At 44.9% G+C, this 5,000-nt stretch overlaps 3 non-coding genes across 3 annotated transcripts; all 3 read right to left on the bottom strand.

Moving 5' to 3' along the window:
- Nucleotides 1–479: 479 nt before the first annotated feature.
- LOC147704761 (U6 spliceosomal RNA) lies at nt 480–586 on the bottom strand. The gene has a single exon (XR_015297740.1). It is a non-coding gene; the product is annotated as a U6 spliceosomal RNA (small nuclear RNA).
- A 1,797-nt stretch (nt 587–2,383) lies between these two features.
- LOC147704760 (U6 spliceosomal RNA) lies at nt 2,384–2,490 on the bottom strand. The gene has a single exon (XR_015297738.1). It is a non-coding gene; the product is annotated as a U6 spliceosomal RNA (small nuclear RNA).
- Nucleotides 2,491–4,287: 1,797 nt separating this feature from the next.
- Nucleotides 4,288–4,394, bottom strand: LOC147704759 (U6 spliceosomal RNA). Its single transcript, XR_015297737.1, has one exon. It is a non-coding gene; the product is annotated as a U6 spliceosomal RNA (small nuclear RNA).
- Between the last annotated feature and the right edge of the window lie 606 nt (nt 4,395–5,000).

Genomic DNA, 5,000 nt, shown 5'->3' with positions numbered 1-5,000 from the left:
CCTCAGAAACTGAGGGATATAGACCCAATATGTCCTCCAAGCGCCTAGACACCTGGTGCCCAATCTGGCATGGTGTTTTTCAGCTTACCCGACCAATCCGGTTGCAAGGTGGACTTTAACAATACTGCTAAAAAGGCACTCCCAGACATCCCTGAGGCCTTCATTTGCATAGGCCCTGCCCTTCTCTTTGTCCTGCTTCCCACAAAGCAACACAACACTGCAGCAGTATAGATTTGGGGGTGGTGAAGAATAATGACAGTGAGGCTAAAAAAGAGAAAGAAAAGTCCCAGAAGTCCTGCAGGCTTCCTTGCTAAATGCAGCTGAACATAGAGCGCACCTTCTTTACTGCAAAGCAAATACATTAAAAATGTTGAGGAGAGACTAATTGAAAAATACATATTACGGGGACAGCACTGGGACCTGCTTTATTTTTTCAATTAGTCTTGAAAACAAAAAAGATTTCTCTCCTGAAAGCTGTTAAAAATATGGAACGCTTCACGAATTTGCGTGTCATCCTTGCGCAGGGGCCATGCTAATCTTCTCTGTATCGTTCCAATTTTAGTATATGTGCTGCCGAAGCGAGCACACTTTATTGATGAACTGACAATGTTTATAAACTCTCTAAATCTACAGTCTCTAGACATAGGGTGGCCTGGCAGAGATGCTCAGATGGCCAGTACGCATTCAAATCTGAGCCAATGGTCAAAAATGTATGAAGAGTAGCAATCCATTATTCTTCACTGCATTTGTGGTCCAAGACTAAACACACCGTAAGTATGTAGATTATACCAGGTTTGCAAAGGCTCCTGGGTCGGGCTACAGACAAGGAGCATTGTGACGTCACGCTGCCTGTGGAACAGTGATATTAAAGGTGAAACAGCTGCACAGTAGGTTAGGTGAAGGGCTCTGAGAGTGGAAAGGCAGCATGCTTGGGTCCCTGGACAAGGTGAGCTTATGATAATGTGTCTGAATGTTCACCTGTGTTGTAATATTAAACCCCTTATTGTTGTAAACGCCTACTTACTAAGGAGTTCTCAAGCTCAGCCCCACACAGACCTGGAACTGATTATGTTAATGCAAACTATTTAAGAAACTGAGCCTGATCTAAAAGATTTCCTTGGATCTAGGACCATTTCGCCTAGCTTTTAGGTGCTTCCTTCTCCTAAAGTCCTTTGTAAAACTTGGGAAAACCTCACAGAACAGACTTCCAGGAGGTCAGATGGGTTTCCTTGTGCCTTCACACACACATACACACACTTTCTAGCCCACTTAAGGACAAAAGGATGCGTAAGTCTACATAGGGCCAGTGGCGCAATGGATAACGCGTCTGACTACGGATCAGAAGATTGTAGGTTCGACTCCTATCTGGCTCGGAAGGGTTGTAGGTCCCTGTTTGATTATATTCCTGTGGAATTTTTATTTACCTCAGACTTGTTGTAGGTTCAATATTCTCCAGCAGGACTCATCCAGCAGTTGTTCCACGGTAGAGCGCAAGTAATAGGACCACAGCTAGTTAAACGTTTCCCATTTGCTGCTGGACTCTATGTGATGGCCGTCACGTGGTGTGCTGCTTTTGTATTTCAACATGGGTCCCTGATACTCTTAATTGCGAAAAAGCTTGTTGACAAAAGTGTGTGTGCGCGAGGGTCTGTGGACGTAGGCAGGTGTGTGCACTTGAATGCTTACCCATTTACATGTGTGAGAGGAACAAACCAACTCCCTGTGGGCTGCAGGCTTACAACTGGTAGCCCCAGTAGCCAGGCAGAACCACAGGTAAGGAGAGAGAGAAAGTTGGTCCATTATTAGAGAAGGACCATAAGCATCTTGCACTGCTACCTTCTTCCCCTCTCAGCCACGATCGGCCAAGACCTCTCTATTAGGGTAGAGGGTGAACATTTCTTGGACCTCAGAAACTGAGGGATGTAGACCCAATATGTCCTCCAAGCGCCTAGACACCTGGTGCCCAATCTGGCATGGTGTTTTTCAGCTTACCCGACCAATCCGGTTGCAAGGTGGACTTTAACAATACTGCTAAAAAGGCACTCCCAGACATCCCTGAGGCCTTCATTTGCATAGGCCCTGCCCTTCTCTTTGTCCTGCTTCCCACAAAGCAACACAACACTGCAGCAGTATAGATTTGGGGGTGGTGAAGAATAATGACAGTGAGGCTAAAAAAGAGAAAGAAAAGTCCCAGAAGTCCTGCAGGCTTCCTTGCTAAATGCAGCTGAACATAGAGCGCACCTTCTTTACTGCAAAGCAAATACATTAAAAATGTTGAGGAGAGACTAATTGAAAAATACATATTACGGGGACAGCACTGGGACCTGCTTTATTTTTTCAATTAGTCTTGAAAACAAAAAAGATTTCTCTCCTGAAAGCTGTTAAAAATATGGAACGCTTCACGAATTTGCGTGTCATCCTTGCGCAGGGGCCATGCTAATCTTCTCTGTATCGTTCCAATTTTAGTATATGTGCTGCCGAAGCGAGCACACTTTATTGATGAACTGACAATGTTTATAAACTCTCTAAATCTACAGTCTCTAGACATAGGGTGGCCTGGCAGAGATGCTCAGATGGCCAGTACGCATTCAAATCTGAGCCAATGGTCAAAAATGTATGAAGAGTAGCAATCCATTATTCTTCACTGCATTTGTGGTCCAAGACTAAACACACCGTAAGTATGTAGATTATACCAGGTTTGCAAAGGCTCCTGGGTCGGGCTACAGACAAGGAGCATTGTGACGTCACGCTGCCTGTGGAACAGTGATATTAAAGGTGAAACAGCTGCACAGTAGGTTAGGTGAAGGGCTCTGAGAGTGGAAAGGCAGCATGCTTGGGTCCCTGGACAAGGTGAGCTTATGATAATGTGTCTGAATGTTCACCTGTGTTGTAATATTAAACCCCTTATTGTTGTAAACGCCTACTTACTAAGGAGTTCTCAAGCTCAGCCCCACACAGACCTGGAACTGATTATGTTAATGCAAACTATTTAAGAAACTGAGCCTGATCTAAAATATTTCCTTGGATCTAGGACCATTTCGCCTAGCTTTTAGGTGCTTCCTTCTCCTAAAGTCCTTTGTAAAACTTGGGAAAACCTCACAGAACAGACTTCCAGGAGGTCAGATGGGTTTCCTTGTGCCTTCACACACACATACACACACTTTCTAGCCCACTTAAGGACAAAAGGATGCGTAAGTCTACATAGGGCCAGTGGCGCAATGGATAACGCGTCTGACTACGGATCAGAAGATTGTAGGTTCGACTCCTATCTGGCTCGGAAGGGTTGTAGGTCCCTGTTTGATTATATTCCTGTGGAATTTTTATTTACCTCAGACTTGTTGTAGGTTCAATATTCTCCAGCAGGACTCATCCAGCAGTTGTTCCACGGTAGAGCGCAAGTAATAGGACCACAGCTAGTTAAACGTTTCCCATTTGCTGCTGGACTCTATGTGATGGCCGTCACGTGGTGTGCTGCTTTTGTATTTCAACATGGGTCCCTGATACTCTTAATTGCGAAAAAGCTTGTTGACAAAAGTGTGTGTGCGCGAGGGTCTGTGGACGTAGGCAGGTGTGTGCACTTGAATGCTTACCCATTTACATGTGTGAGAGGAACAAACCAACTCCCTGTGGGCTGCAGGCTTACAACTGGTAGCCCCGGTAGCCAGGCAGAACCACAGGTAAGGAGAGAGAGAAAGTTGGTCCATTATTAGAGAAGGACCATAAGCATCTTGCACTGCTACCTTCTTCCCCTCTCAGCCACGATCGGCCAAGACCTCTCTATTAGGGTAGAGGGTGAACATTTCTTGGACCTCAGAAACTGAGGGATGTAGACCCAATATGTCCTCCAAGCGCCTAGACACCTGGTGCCCAATCTGGCATGGTGTTTTTCAGCTTACCCGACCAATCCGGTTGCAAGGTGGACTTTAACAATACTGCTAAAAAGGCACTCCCAGACATCCATGAGGCCTTCATTTGCATAGGCCCTGCCCTTCTCTTTGTCCTGCTTCCCACAAAGCAACACAACACTGCAGCAGTATAGATTTGGGGGTGGTGAAGAATAATGACAGTGAGGCTAAAAAAGAGAAAGAAAAGTCCCAGAAGTCCTGCAGGCTTCCTTGCTAAATGCAGCTGAACATAGAGCGCACCTTCTTTACTGCAAAGCAAATACATTAAAAATGTTGAGGAGAGACTAATTGAAAAATACATATTACGGGGACAGCACTGGGACCTGCTTTATTTTTTCAATTAGTCTTGAAAACAAAAAAGATTTCTCTCCTGAAAGCTGTTAAAAATATGGAACGCTTCACGAATTTGCGTGTCATCCTTGCGCAGGGGCCATGCTAATCTTCTCTGTATCGTTCCAATTTTAGTATATGTGCTGCCGAAGCGAGCACACTTTATTGATGAACTGACAATGTTTATAAACTCTCTAAATCTACAGTCTCTAGACATAGGGTGGCCTGGCAGAGATGCTCAGATGGCCAGTACGCATTCAAATCTGAGCCAATGGTCAAAAATGTATGAAGAGTAGCAATCCATTATTCTTCACTGCATTTGTGGTCCAAGACTAAACACACCGTAAGTATGTAGATTATACCAGGTTTGCAAAGGCTCCTGGGTCGGGCTACAGACAAGGAGCATTGTGACGTCACGCTGCCTGTGGAACAGTGATATTAAAGGTGAAACAGCTGCACAGTAGGTTAGGTGAAGGGCTCTGAGAGTGGAAAGGCAGCATGCTTGGGTCCCTGGACAAGGTGAGCTTATGATAATGTGTCTGAATGTTCACCTGTGTTGTAATATTAAACCCCTTATTGTTGTAAACGCCTACTTACTAAGGAGTTCTCAAGCTCAGCCCCACACAGACCTGGAACTGATTATGTTAATGCAAACTATTTAAGAAACTGAGCCTGATCTAAAAGATTTCCTTGGATCTAGGACCATTTCGCCTAGCTTTTAGGTGCTTCCTTCTCCTAAAGTCCTTTGTAAAACTTGGGAAAACC

The sequence above is a fragment of the Lissotriton vulgaris genome, chromosome 7 (genome assembly GCF_964263255.1).
Source record: "Lissotriton vulgaris chromosome 7, aLisVul1.2, whole genome shotgun sequence".
Lineage (NCBI taxonomy): Eukaryota > Metazoa > Chordata > Amphibia > Caudata > Salamandridae > Lissotriton > Lissotriton vulgaris.
Note: the sequence above shows the minus strand (reverse complement) of the source record. Positions and strands in the feature narration are given on the sequence as shown.